The following is a 16,154-nucleotide window of genomic DNA, read 5'->3' as shown; positions in this document are numbered from 1 at the left end:
GGGGAACGGGCACTGGCCAATCACAGCGCGTTGACTACTGGCCAATCACAGCGCGTTGACTATTGGCCAATCACAGTGCGTCTTTTCCGGGAAAAGACGCCCCCTTCTGTGACGCACACGGAAGTTTCCAGCTGGCCCCCACAAGCATAGAGGAAGCGGAAGTGCGTCCGAGATACACACACTTCAGAGCCAGAGGAGGCGTCTACCTTTATATGTCTATGGTTATTACAACCAGTTCCCTTCCCCTCCATCAGGCGCCCCGGCTGACCAGGGGGAGGCAGAATAGTGACCAGGATTACTACATGTTTTAGTGAGGGTATTAACTACCCGCTACGGGCTTGAGTCTACAGAGGTGCAAGTGACTGGAGACAGTCTCCAGCCATGTCTCCAGTCGGTCTCCAGACGTCAGGGGGGGCCCCCTTGTCTCCAGTCGCCCCCCTCATAGACCTCCATTCACTCTCCAGTCTCCAGAGGCCCCCACCTTCCTGAAAATTTCTCTTGTTTGCCTGTCCCCGCCCCCTTCACTCTCTCTGAGTTTCTCAACGGCAGCCATCTTTGTTTACATTTAGATGGACAGGAACACGCGCTGCGGAGGCGGTTGTGGAAGGTCGACTTCCGGACGGACACGGAAACAGTGAGCGGAGGCGGTAGTATCGAAAATTTGTTTGGCGGATTCGCATAAGCTGTACTTTGACTGTAGCATCATGTCGGATACCTCAGATGGCTGGAGAAGGGAAATGGAAATGGATTGGGAAGAAGTTAAAAGAAAGAAGAGAGCCAGAGAGAAAGATGGAGGGAGAGAGCAGAGGCATAAAAGTTGGTCAGACAGGGTTAGTGATGATTCAGAGTATAGATCCAAAAAGCGTAAAGACAGTCAGAGGGTAAGAAGAGAGCAAGAGAAGGAACAAGAAATGGAGTGGAAAGTGATCATTGAATTTAACCAGGATGGAGGGCACTGTCATCCAGTTAAACTTACTAAAGCAATAACGAAAGCTATTGGCCCAATTAAATATGCTAGGATTTTGAACAACAAGAAAGTGATGATATATGCAAATGGGAAAAAACAGCAAGAGAAGATACTTAAAATGGATACACTTGATGGACAAGCTATGAAGACACATGTTCCCGGGGCAGTAGCTAAGTTAAAGGGGGTAATTTCAGGAGTACCTATGAGTATGACTATGGAAGAGGTTAAGATGGAGAGTAAGGGAGGTAAAATTGTTGAGGCTACAAGACTCATGAGTAAAAGGGATGGGTCACTTAAGGAGACACTCTCTGTTGTTGTACAGTTTGAGAAAACTCTTCCCAAATCAGTTCAAATTGGTTATATGAACTTCAGTGTGAGGGAATTTATTCCCAATCCGCTCAGGTGCTTTGCATGTCAAAGAATGGGACATACTGCTCAGCAGTGTAAGGGAAAATTAAGGTGTGCCAGGTGTGGAGGGCAACATGAATATGGGAAATGTGAAGAGAATGCCCCAATTAAGTGTTGTAACTGTGGAGGAGATCACAGTGCTGCATTTGGAGGATGTGTAGTGCAGAAAGAAGCCAGAGAGGTGCAGAAAGTTAAGATAATAAAGAAAATGTCGTACTCAGAAGCATTGCAGGAGGTACGGGCGACAGGAGTATTTACCAGGAGTGAGAGGGGATTGCAACATGAAAGGCATGCTGTAGAAAGTCAGAGCCAAAGTCAAGAAATGATAGGGACACCTATACAGAATGTGGGTGACCACAACCGTAAAGCTAAAGATGAGTCAATTGTAGTGGAAAAAATGAACCTTGTGGCTTTCATTTGTCACGCCATCAATTTTACAACACAGTTGAATTCAAGAACTGATAGAATTAAGGATTTAGTGAAAGCAGCTACATTATATATTGGCATGAAAGATGTTACAGTAGATCAGATAATTGCACTGATGAAGGAAGATCCACGATTTAAAGATGGGGATTAAGGCTTTTATCATGGTCCTGCATATACTACAGTGGAATGCAAGAAGTCTCATTGCTAATGGACAGGAATTTAAAAAGTATCTGCATAAATTAGAAGTAGTTCCAGATGTGGTATGTGTACAGGAAACATGGTTAAGGCCTCAGTTAGATTTTGTTATTCCGGGGTATAGTGTAATTAGACAAGACAGAAGTAATGATAATCAAACTGGTGGAGGATGTGCTACGTTTGTTAAAGATGGGCTAGCATATAGGAGGATTCCTTCATTGAAAGATAAAGAATGTGTTATTATTGAAGTTTGTAGTTCAGGGGAGGAATGCAATATTAAGGTTATTATTTTTTATAACCCATGTCAGATGTTAATAGCAGATATGTTCAAAGAAATGGCTGGGAATGTATACAGGAAGGAGATTTGGTGTAGAGATTTTAATGCACATAGCTCCTTGTGGGGTAGTAATCGTACAGATAATAATGGGAAGGCTGTTGAAGAGTTGTTGGATGAAAGGTCACTAGTTTGTCTGAATGATGGACGTGGTACAAGAGTAGATGTGAACAGGGGTACAACGTCATGTTTGGATCTTACTCTGGTGTCAGATAGTTTGGTGAATGCCTGTGAATGGGTTGTGAAGGAAAAGTCAACCATAGGAAGTGACCATTTTCCGATCCTCACTGTAGTGAATACAAATGTCTATATGCAAGAAGGCAGTACCATTACTAGGTGGTGTTTTAAAAAGGCTGATTGGGGGAAATTTAGGGGGTGCTGTGAAGAGTCTGTGCAGTTAGTAACTTTAGAAGGAAGTATAGAGGAATGTACAAATGAACTTACACAACATATTATTAATGCAGCACAGGTGGGTATCCCAAAAAGAACAACGCAGGGTAAGAGGAAAGTAGTGCCTTGGTGGAATGAGGAGTGCAGCAGAGTTGTGAAGGATCGAGATAAAGCTTTTAGAGAACTGAGAAAAAACCTGTCGCAAGAGAATATAACAGAGTATCAAAGGAAAAGAGCAGTAGCTCGTAGGACAATCAAGTTCACAAAAAAGAAGACATGGAGAGAGTTCTGTTCCAGCATAGGCAGAGGAGTAGAGTTGGGGGAGGTTTGGTCTATGTTTAAGAGGATGAGTGGGAAAAGGACAACAGTTAAAATCCCAGCATTAGTTGACGGAGAGAGGCTGGTTTTGGCAGATAAAGAGAAAGCAGATGCGTTAGGCAGGGCCTTTGCTGCAGTACATAGTGGTGAGCATTTGGGGAATATGCATAGACAGGAAAAGGAACGTGTACTCAGAGAGAATGGAAATGTGAGAGAGAAGAGGGAGAAGGATATGTCAGCGCTAGATGTGGATTTTACTATGGTAGAATTACAATTAGCTTTGCAAGATACTGGATATACAGCTCCAGGGAAAGATCAGTTATGTTATGCCATGTTTCGTCAGCTGCCAGTTGAGTCATTAAAAAGGGTAATGATACTTTTTAATAAAATTTGGAGTGAAGGATGTATGCCAGTTGGATGGAAAAGGGCAGTGATTTTGCCATTCAATAAGCCGGGGAAGGATCCAGTTAGTACTGGGAGTTATAGGCCTATTGCATTGACGTCACACCTTTGTAAATGGATGGAGAAGATTATAGTCCGAAGGCTATCTTATGTGCTGGAGAAGAGGGGGCTATTTAGCTCGTATCAGAGTGGGTTTAGGAAAGGTAGATCCACAATGGATGCTTTAGTTGAAGTAACTAATGATGTAGAAAAGGCACTGAAAATGAAAGAGATAATGGCAATAGTTTATTTCGACATTGAGAAGGCTTATGATTCTATGTGGAGGGATGGGTTGCTAATCAAGCTAAGTAAAATGGGTATTGGGGGGAGGATGTATAACTTTATAATGGATTTTTTGACAGGTAGGAAGTTTTGTGTTAAGGTTGGTGCAGAGGAGTCAAAGGACTATGGTATAGAGAATGGTATTCCACAAGGGAGTGTAATTAGTCCTATATTGTTTAATGTCATGATAAATGATATCTTTGATAATGTAGATAATAACATAAGTTCAGCGTTATATGCAGATGACGGGGCTATCTGGATGAGGGGGAAAAATGTGCCATATGTGTTTAAAAACATAAGGAATGCAATTGAGAAGGTGGAAAAATTGTCATATGAGTGGGGTTTTAAAATGTCAGCTAGCAAGTCTTGTTATCAGGTGTTTACAAACAAACGTAAAATCCAGGAGGAATTGACATTATGTGGTCAGCCTATGGAGAGGGTGAAAGAGTTTAAGTATTTGGGATTTTGGTTAGATAGTAGATATACATGGAAAGTTCACTTGGAAAATCTAGAGACGAAATGTAAGAGGGAATAAACCTGATGAGAGCTGTTGCCGGATGTGAGTGGGGGGCAGATAAACAAGCTTTAATGGGCATATACAGGGCAATTATGAGGTCAGCAATAGACTATGGGTGTATAGTGTATGGGGTAGCAGCTAAGTCATCATTACAAATAATAGATAGAGTACAGTATAAAGCATTAAGGTTATGTATTGGAGCCATTAGATCAACCCCAATAAACGCAGTATTAATAGAAGCTGGAGAAATGCCACTGGAGTTAAGGAGAGAGAAGCTCACATTGGCATACTGGATTAGAATTAAAGGTGGGGGGGAAGAGAATCCAGTAAAGAAGGGCATTAAAGGATTGTTGGGAGTATGCCAGGTTTCAAGGAAGGGGGTTTGGATGGACTTGGCAAGAGAAAGTGAGGGAGTATGGTATGGAGAATATGGAGTTTTCATTGACTACTCCAATTAGTGCTAGTCCACCATGGTTGTTTCCGGAAACGAGTATAGATATTAATATTGTGGAAAAGAAAAGAGAATGGCAAGAAGAGGAGATAGGAGCACAAACAAGTGCGTATCTCAGGCAGAGTTATTATAATTATATGCAAATGTATACAGATGGGTCAAAGGATAAGCAGAACAGGGTGGGAATTGGTGTCTATGTCCCAGAATTTGATGTATCAATTACAAAAAGAGTACCAGATTTCTTATCAGTGTATACAGCAGAGAGTGTGGCTATTATCACTGGGTTACAATGGGTGGAGGAGGTTAGACCAGAGCGGGTGGTGGTGTGCACAGATTCTTTGGCAGTACTGAAAAGCCTACAGTCAGAAAAGTCAGTGAGGGAGGATTTAATAATTGAAATAAAACAGTGTTTACTAGGATTACACAGAGGTGGAATAGATGTGCAGTTTTGTTGGGTGCCAGCTCATAAAGGGTTGGCAGGGAATGAGGGGGCGGATAAATTGGCAAAAAGGGCACTAGAGCAGGAAATAGAGGTACAAATATTATTAGGAAAGGGTGAAGGGAAAGCAATAGCTAAGAAGAAAGGAATGGAAATTTGGCAGAGAAGGTGGGATGAGGATCAGAAAGGAAGGAAGTTGTATAAAATCCAAAAAACGGTCAATATAAAGAATTACAATGAAAGGGGCAGAAGGGAAGAAATTATTATCACTAGACTTAGGGTAGGGCATACAGGGTTGAATAGTACATTATATGTAATGGGTAAGGCAGAAAGTAACAAATGTGGGAACTGTGGGGAAATTGAGAATGTAGAACACATTCTATTGACATGTGAAAGTTATATAGAGGAAAGAACAATATTTCGTGACAAAGTTCTTGAAGCAGGACGGGAATGGGATAGTATGGGGATTCTGGGAACAGAGGGAAAGGGAGTAGGTATGGCTAGAAAGGCACTGTTTACGTTTTTAAAGGACACTAGGTTGAGTAGCAGAATTTGAAGGGAGGGAGGAAAAAAAAAAAGGGAAAAAAAAGGAGGTGTGTGTATATATATATGTATATATATATATATATATATATATATATATATATATATATATATATATATATATATATATATATATATATATATGTATATTTATATACATAATACATGCCAGTAATGGGATATTTGATGTGATGCTACACACTCGTGTACAGTAGGTGGCGATATGCACCTTTAAGTTGGTTGCGAACGCCATTAAACAAGAGAAGAAGAAGAAGAAGATGGACAGGAACACTCTATGCTTTTTAATTCATTATAGACAACGGGCAAAAGGCGTGGCCAAGCTTAAGCTGAAGTAGTTCGGGTGGCCATATTAAGGGAGCTCCATAACAACAGCTCGTATCAACAACATTGACAGTTACCCACGAGTCACGACGTGTCCTGAACTACAGCGAATTTATTGGTAAAGGACAGAAGATGGACCTGGCAATGCGTGACAGAGAGTTACCATACAGAGAGAAGCTGAATGCAGACGCAAAGGCACGCTACCTGGAAAAGTCATTACATCTGTGTCCTAGACGGCTAGACCAGCGATCAGTGTTGCCATATTTTGCGAGAGAAATAAGCAACCAGGTCTATGAAAACAAGCCCAAAAGAAATGGCTTATACATCGGCTACTTGAAAATAGCCGATCTACAAGCTCACGTGAGCTTGTACATAGGTTATTAAAAAAAACTCTTGCAATAAAATAAAGAATATTTGGAATATTTTTTTAAACATTCTAACTAACAACACAAATGCTCCCTGGCACAAAACATTTTCATGAAAAGATTTGAGAACCACTGGTTTAAATTTTTAAAGACTAAATAAGCAAGCACCTAAATAAGCCTAAATAAGCAAGTAACTTTATAAATAAGCCATACAAAACTACTAATTTTACAAGCAACTTCACAGAAAAAGCCCAAAGTCGCTTATAATAAGCCGACATGGCAACGCTGATGCTCGCCTCCAACAGATGTTTATATGACCGTGAGCCACCCACGTTAGACTACTTTTCTCAGACTGGACACATAGAGAAACACAATTTAGCTGTTAGCTCGATCTCATTGTATTTAAGATACCCATGCCAAGCCGTTTCTTTGATATCTCCGACATCTGATCTCCAACAGCTTTTCCTCCAGGTTGGAAATGTGTGCAATTTAACTTTTTTAATTTAACGTCTGAAACCTTGGCATTGCATCCGATAATGCAGCACTGTCGTACCATTGCTAAATTAGAGCAACAGACAAGTTAGAGATAGATAATAATGTACACCGTCTACTTGCTGGACAACAAACACAGGACTACAGACTACACTACACTACTCTACACTTGTGGCAGCTGTCAATCTACTCCCTCAAGATGGCGGCGGAAGTGGCACGATTTAAGGGCGTGGCGACCATGTTACGTCGCTATGCCCGAAGTCCATAGACCCCCACCACCAAACAATGATGGTCCCTTGGTGCTGGTTAGGACCCAATAACATTTCGATTTTATGTTTTATATGTTTTTGATGACGTTAAGGCCTGGATTTGGACATCTCTTCCACAGCCTTGAGCAGCCAGAGTTGCCAGACTCTGCGAGAGAATCGAGCAACAAGGTCTGGGAAAACAAAGCCCAAAGGAAGTGACTATATGGGCCACAGGAGCCCCCACGGATGGTCTCTTTGTGCTGGTTGGGACCCAACAACGTTTATGTTTGATGTTTTATATGGTTTTGATGACATCAAGGCGTGGATTTTTACATCTCTGTCACAGACTCCTGTCACAGCCAGCGTTGCCAGGTTCTGTGAGAGAAACGAGTGACTGGGTGTGAGCCCTTTCAAACCCACTGTATACATAGTCAATTTGAAAATAGCAGATCTACAAGCGCACAACGTGTCACATCATGACGGATTGTGAGCTTGTAGATCTGCTATTTTCAAAGAAATCTTGGGGGACATAATAAAGGCAAGCAGACCTGGCTGCAAGCATTGGTGAGAGCTTATGTCAGGGTGCCATGTCATTGTTCCGACGGCTCATTGTTCCGACGTATACTAACCCTATACCTAACCCTAACCCTAACCTTAACCGCACGCGGAAGCCACGTAGTCGGAGTAATGGAATGTCGGACCTATGGGCAGTCCCCTATGTCAGACAGCAGCATCAGCAGAAGAAGAAGACAGGTAAGGTGCCTTGTAAACAGATGTTTAATGTCTCCAAGTGTGCTAATAGGACATAATCATTGATCATTATATACCCCTTAGTCCCTAAGGAAGACCAGATTTGTTTTTATTGAATATGATTTTAAAAGGGTCTTTGTTGAAAGGAGGAGATGCTAACAAAATGTAGCGCGTTAGCATCGTTTATTTAAAGAGGGGTTTAAAGGCTCTATATGGGACAGTTTATAACATGGTAAAGCAAACAAATGTATGCTCAGATAACCTGGTGAGTTGCTGAACACAGTGGATTCATTATTAGCTCAATCTGGGATGTTATAAGTGTGTACTGGGCTGTCTGTAACCTGTAGCTTAAGGGCTATTTTCAAATAGCTGATGTAGGGTTTATGGTTACATGGCGGCTTTCCGACATGTCGCCTTTCCGACGTTAACGAACCCTATACCTAACCCTCACCCTAACCCTAACCGCACGCGGAAGCCACTAGTCGGAGTGGCGAGATGTCGGCGTGGAAGACTGTTACCAGGGTTTATAGTGGGCTGAAAGCTGCTTGAAGCTAACAAACAGTCCATGCTAGACACATATCATTATTCACAGAACATCACTGATCACCAGCCTCGATTTTATATTTCATATTATTTAAAATATGTTTAGCTTTGTTCATTATATAGCAGTTTGAGGGAAAGAGCTCTAGCTCCGTTTTTGTACTGTTATTTAACATGACAGTTTAATGTTTTGTGGTCATGAGTCAAGGTGTGTTGGTCAACACATGTTTACCTCCATCTGGGTTGTGTGGGTTTGTAAACTGCTCAGTGTAACATGCATGATTTTATACAACCCAAATGCTAAATGAGGAGAAATCAAATTAGTGATTGACTGTTTCAGACAATGTAATGTATTGTAGATGTTGATTCTAATCACTGTATCTGAGCTGTTTATTTATGTCTATTATGTCTATTTTTCTGGGGACCCCAGTACAGTTCATCAGTACAGTTATTTTAATAATATGATACGGCAGTGGTTCTCAAAGAGAGGGTGTACAAATGGAACCAAATGGACCCATGAGGGTCCATTTATACACTCTTAGAGTTAGGATTTTATAGTATAGATTGTGGTCCTTGAAATTAAAAGGTTTGACAACCACTGTGATAGGGCATACTATGCGTTCATATTATTTGAGATATTTAATTATGTGTAGGCCTTTATGTATAGTCAACATGATTGTGGATGTTGTGTGTTCATTATGCTCCCAACGAGTGTAATAGAGTTGAGGCTTTGGACAGAGAGAGACTCAAAGCTGTTTATGTGAATAAAATGTTCATCCAATACGTGTGTGCTATTACAGTAGTTCTCAAACGTTTTCATGTGAAGGACCCCCAAATTAATATGCATTTGACTATAGGGTTTATTGCTTATTTTTATGTTATATTAACACATTTTTCTGTAGACCCCCTGGAATCCCCTTAAGGACCCCTGGGGGGTCTACTTTTATACTACATAAAATCTGAGAATCACTATGCTATTGTATAGTGTGATTACAGCTTTACTAAAGGAAAGCTGTGTGGGTAAAGCCAGGTTATTCATATCTTTTCATACATTTTCATGCAAGTAAGGGCATGGTGTGAACATGGCAAAAAAGCACTGGTAGTAGGTACTCCTGGTTTCTGCTGGGAACAGGGTTCGAGTCCCTGCAGCGCTGTGCTTACTGTTTCACCGTTGTCATGTTATATGTTTACATAAAATGTTATCACTCAATTAGTTGTCACGCTGTCCAGTTAACACATTTGGTTCCATTTGTACACTCTCAGTTAGGATTTTATAGTATAGATTGTGGTCCCAGATATAGAAAATGTTATCAAATGGGGGTCCGTGGTCTAATGCATATCAAACTGGGGGTCCTTGAAATTAAAAGGTTTGAGAACCACTGTGACAGGGGATACTGTGTGTTCATATTTGAGACAGTTATTTATGCAAATATTCCACTTTCACTTTTCACTTCATTAATGTTTTTAAATAACCGATCTACAAGCTTGTAGATTGGCTATTTTCAAATAGCTGATGTATATAGGGTCTATAGTAGCTTGCTGATTTTGATGCTATAGATCATGGGTGGGCAACTTTGATGATGTAGGGGGCCACTATATTTCCACACTCACTCCAGAGGGCCACATTGCATGTACTGTCAGGCAGACACCTCTTATCTCCGTATTTTAACTTTTTTAGTAAATGAATGCTGTACTTCACCATTCTATGTCAAACTAAAGTAGCAAAAGTAGCCGATCCACAAGCTCAAAACGTGTCACACCGCAACACGTGTTGAGCTTGTAGATCGGCTACTTTTGAATTGGAATCCTGAAAAGTAAATTTTTTATTGAATTCCAAATGCATTTATTTATACTTATGTCAACTTTATGAACTTATACAAATACAAATACATTGGACATAAAAAAGACAATAGTATTTTAATACCAGTCATTAAGCTACTAATATAGACTGAAGTAATTAAAGCGCGTCATGTTTGCATGTTTGTAATTGTAAACAGCTGAAATCAATAATATATCAGTATTCCGATATTAACCTGCAGACCGCATGTGGCCCCGGGCCGCCAATTGCCCATGTATGCTATAGATATTAACACATTTTTCATGTAGTTTCATGTTCATCAGTACAGTTATTTAACATGACAGTGTGGTGCTAAAGCTGCAGTGGAAATCCAGCTCTTAGAGAACCACTGTGATATCCCCTGGTGTGTGTTCATATTATTTTAGATATTAAATGATATGCAGGCAGCAGGCCTATTGGCTTTGGACTGACAGAGACAGGCAGAAAGCTGTTCAATACATGTTCATCCTGTGTGCTGTTGCAGTGGTTCTCCGACCTTTTCATGTCAAGGACTCAAAATGAATATGTTTTTGACCATTTGAAGATTTTTTGAAAATAGCCAATCTACAAGCTTGTAGATCGGCTATTTTCAACCAGGTGATAAGTGGCTATAATGTCGTCACCTTGCTAAACTAATGGCCTAAGTAATTTTTTGATGAAAATTATATTTTTGCCTAAGTCTGCTCCTCATGACACTGGCCACCTCTGGTAAAATCGCCCATCTCCTAATTGAAAAGGATCATGCTGTTCACTCCCCTTTTAGTATAATGGCCTAACTCCCTAGTGTGACTTAGGACAAAATAGGCCTTTTTTTTGCCTAAGTCACATGGTTTTGTGAGGCCAAATTATTTACTGATTTCGGCCATTTTTTTCTTCTTTTGGCCTAAGTCCGATTTAAACCTATTTAAACCTATTTAAATCTCTTATGTTACATAACTGACAGACAGTGTTATTTCTATTTAAATAGTCATAATTTGTTATAAACATTTTGGGTGAAATTATTAAGAAATATCATATAGTTTTGTTTTGGATCAGTTTTTTATTTTTCCTGAAAAACGTTTAAAAAATGACATAGGCCATTAGTTTAGCAAGGCGACGATGTGTAACATGGATTATAGGCCAAATGATACAGCAGAGGAAATGGTGAGAAATCAAATGAGTGATTGACTGTTTTAGACAATATGCATTGCAGATATGTTGATTCTAACCAAATTACTGTATCTGAGATATTTATTTATGTCTAGGCTCCTATGCTCTTGTTTAGTGTACATGATAGGGCAGTGGTTCTCAAACAGAGGGTGTACAAATGGAACCAAATGGACCCTCACAGGTCCATTTGGTTCCATTTATACACTCTTAGAGTTAGGATTTTAAAGTATAGATTGCTGTCCCAGAGGTAGAAAATGTTCAAATAGGGGTCCTTGAAATGAAAAGGTTTGAGAACCACTGTGATAGGGGATATGCGTTCATATTATTGTCTCCGCCAGAGAGTATGTTTTGCACCCTGTCCGTCCGTCCGTGTGGGTGTCCGTCCGTCTGTCTGTGACCAGCTAATCTCCAGGACCGTTGGTATGATCGCAGCGAAACACATGGGCCTGTTATAGCGCCACCAGGAGGCCGCTTTTTGCAAAACATTTTTTTTTTTTTTTTTTATAATTTTTGTCCCACGATTTTGTAACCCACATTTTTTCACCCGGTGCCAATTGCCTATGTAATCCTGGGCACTACCTACCCTCTGCCAACCTAGGGAGAGCCCAAGCTGAAGCTCATGCCTCCTTCAATGCATGAGGAGCAAGCAGGCCGCTTCTTATCACCCGACAGGAGGGAGTTTCCCTGGTTGGACATAGCGCGTGGAAGGAACACGTTATTCCAACCAGTTCCCTTCTCCTCCATCAGGCGCCCCGGCTGACCAGGGGGAGGCAGTATAGTGACCAGGATTACTACATGTTTTTGTGAGGGTATTAACTACCCTAGGAGACACAGGGAGAACATGCAAACTCCACACAGAGTAGGCCCTTTCGCCAACCCCACCTAGGGTATGGGCACTGATGACGTGGAGGAGAGAACACGCCCCCAGCGCCCACAGCGTCCCTGGCGGGAATCGAACCCGGGACCTTCTAGCTGTGAGGCGACAGCGCTACCGACTGCGCCACCGTGCCCCCCAAAACATTTTTTTTGACAGTACTCCTACAGATTTTGTCCAAACGTCACGTTAATCTTTACACAGTATATAGTCATTAAACAAAACGTGTCTTTCAGATTTTCACTATCATCAGTGTTTCCTTAATTCATGTTTTTTGTTTACACATGATTTTTTTTCTATTGATATATTGCATTCATGTTCATGGGTATTTTCAGACATTTAACCACCTGTGAGGGGTTGTGAGCTTGTAGATCGGCTATTTTCAAATAGATGATGTATATAGGGTTTATAGTGGCTAGCTGATTTTTATACTATATAAAATCTGAGAATCACTATGCTAATTGTATAGTGTGATTACAGCTTTACTAAAGGAAAGCTGTGTGGGTAAAGCCAGGTTATTCATATCTTTTCATACATTTTCATGCAAGTAAGGGCATGGCGTGAACATGGCAAAAAAGCACTGGTAGTAGGTACTCCTGGTTTCTGCTGGGAACAGGGTTCGAGTCCCTGCAGCGCTGTGCTTACTGTTTCACCGTTGTCCTGTATGTTTACATAAAATGTTAGCACTCAATTCATAGACCTGAATGCACTTTTAATTATAGTACATCAAGCAGGTAGCCCTGTGATTACATCTTTATAGCACATGGTTGCATTACAGTGCAACCACAATATGATTACGTTCTTATTCACAATGCAACGTTTTTGTACTCCAATGTCATGGTGTATTAGTCAGCACAGTGGATTAATATTTCGATCGATCTGGGATGTTAAAGTTGTGCAAAACTGTGGTCAATGAATTGCCTCTTCAGCTAGATCAAACGGCAGTCACTTATAACCGTTGAGACTCCTAGAACATTAAGACGTGTTGACATGGATAGCTTTGTGTCTAATAACATCTCTGTGTTAATGAATGGGGTATGAGCATTGTGTCATACAGTGTAGATTGTAGATCGGACCATGTCGTACAGTACATGGTCTACAGACCATGTACTGTAGACCATGTCGGTCTACAGTACAACAAACTATTAAGATGTTTGTGATTACAACATGTACTGCTTGGTGTTATGTTTAAAGTAAAGTAGGCCTTGCACAAGCCCGGGATCGAACCCAGGACCTTTTGACCATGTCATGTGTAACTGACATGCAAATGGTCCAAACAGCGACACACCCTAATGCTAATCTGATCCCTCCCACATTGACTGGAGAAACCTCAGCCAATCGCTGGCCTCACAGAATGCACTACGGTACGGCTCATCCCCACGCTCATTATTTGGGCTGCACCGCGTTGATAAATGAGGGCCACTGTACCTGTACCTATTACGGTCAGTTGTTATTGTGATTCAATACACAGCGGCAGCACGGCTGCATCTCTCCCGCCAGATACAATAAACATGCCTATACAAGGCTAAAGATAAACTGAACATTACTGACAAATGGGGGTAACTACGCTACCCCCATTTGTTTTCGCGGACCAGCGGTTCTTGTATTTGTTTTACTGTGGATAAGGTTAGAAATAAGTTTAGGATTAGGCATAGTTTTACTGATGTTACGTTTAGGAATAAGGTTAGGTTTAGACATAGTTTACTGAGGTTACGTTTAGGAATACCAGGTGGGCGACTGTGTTTTGGGGCGAGTGTTTTGGTATCCATCTGTAGTGGGCAACTGGGAGCTCCGTGTGTGCTTGTCATCAGTCTCAGCCAGGATACAAACTCTGTTTTCAGCAAAACAAGCTCAAGTTTCACACAAAGACAGTTGTATTGTGGCCTATTTTTGTCTACGCCAGGCCGAAAGGCATGGCGAGAGAGTATGTTTTCCACCCCGTCCGTCCGTCCGTGTGTCCGTGTGTGTGTCCGTGTGTGTGTCTGTGTGTCCGTCCGTCTGTGACCAGCTAATCTCCGGCACCGTTGTCTTGATCTCAGTGAAACTGTGCACATACACTCCCTGGATGCCAATTCAGAACCTTTACCCCAATTTTTTCTCATGGGCCTTTTATAGCGCCACCAGGAGGCCGATTTTTGCAAAACATATTTTTTGACAGTACTCCTACAGATTTTGTCCAAAAATCACGCAAATCGGTACACAGTATCTCTATAGTCACTAAACGAAACGGGTCTTTAAGATTTCTCATATTCCATCCTGATTGGCTAAAAATGTCTTCCAAAGTTAGCAGGAGTGCTCCGTTTTGAACAAAATGCCTCAAATCATGAACACAGCATGCAATTTTTGTGACATTTTGCACGCTCATTCCCATTAGGCCGAGGAAGAACTACCATTTGAAAATTTTGAAATCAGCCTCATGGTGGCGCTATAACAGGCCTGTTACGAACATTCAGGGCATACTGAGGAAACATTCAGGGCATAGTTGCCAGCAATAGCCTATATATGGAGATCCCCATAGATGGAGATAATAGACCTGCAAAGTCGTCATAGAGACCCAAACGTGCCATATGTATGGAGTCTGACATCAGCGAACCCTTTCCCGAAACTCCATGTATAGACATAGCCATCACGTCCAGGGCTGAAGTCTTGATCCCATATTTGGCCATAACTAACATCGGCAGCTCCATATATGGAGACGTCTGACACTATCTGACATCATCATAGTGATGTCAGGACCGCAAGCCAGCATTATAAGAAGAGGCTCGAAACCTCTCAGATATACATTCCAGAGCGATTCCGAGAGACATCTTAACTCTCTCCCGAGTACCAGGAGATTGGCTGGCCTTACAACCCAGTTAATCACAGATTGCATATTCAGGACGACTAGCTGGCCTTACAACCCAGCTAGGCCTTCAAAGTAGCTCTTGAGTCCGGTTCTAAAGAACCAGTCGATTATCATTGTTATAAGGCCGATTCGTGTTTTTTTACCTATAATTCCACCGATCTGTGTAAAACTTTGTATGCACACTCCCTAGAGGTCAAGGAAAAACCTTTGTCCTGCATTTTTCACATCTGCCTTTTATAGCGCCACCAGGAGGCCGACTTATGTAAAACACATTATTTTATACTACTCCTTCCAATTTTATCCAAATTTCACGCAAATCGGTGCACATGATCTCAATAGTCATGTGATCACGACGGATGTGTTTGATTTTTCATATTCCATACTGATTGGCTAAGATTGACATCTAAAGTTTGCATTATTGCCTTGTTTTGAACAAATTCCGCAAATATAGCAATTGGACGGTGCGTCCAATTGCGCTCAAACTTTGCACGCACATTCACACTATGTTGAGGAACAAATGACACCCTTTTAACATTGGCCTGTTATAGCGCCACCAGCAGGTCTAATTTAGCAAAACCAATGTTTTTAACAAAATGCCTCAAATCATGAATGCAGTCAGGGTCCAATTGTCGTGCAAGGCCTAAGAACAAATGGCACCCTTTTCACATTGGCCTATTATAGCGCCACCAGGAGGCCACAATAGCTTACCTGACCTGGCGGAGACCTGTGCTCCGAGGAGCACTTTTTCTAGTTTTTATTTTATTTTTACAAATCTTTTTATTGAGTTTTAAAGTCTTTTTCTAAAAAAGGACTGAAGTTTCAAACAAATACACTGTCTCTTTCCTTTTTTATTATAAAGTTATTTGTTGAGTGAGTGCTGTCATACATATTTGGATGTTGTGTTTTTAGGAGTATATTGGGTTTAGTACAAAGAAGTTTTACTCTGGTAAGGTGAAATCAGACTCCTCTAGTCAGCACTGACCCACGTTTATTGTAGGCTA

The sequence above is a fragment of the Gymnoscopelus microlampas genome (genome assembly GCF_963454915.1).
Source record: "Gymnoscopelus microlampas genome assembly, chromosome: 10".
Classification (NCBI taxonomy): domain Eukaryota; kingdom Metazoa; phylum Chordata; class Actinopteri; order Myctophiformes; family Myctophidae; genus Gymnoscopelus; species Gymnoscopelus microlampas.
This window is presented reverse-complemented; position numbering follows the sequence as displayed.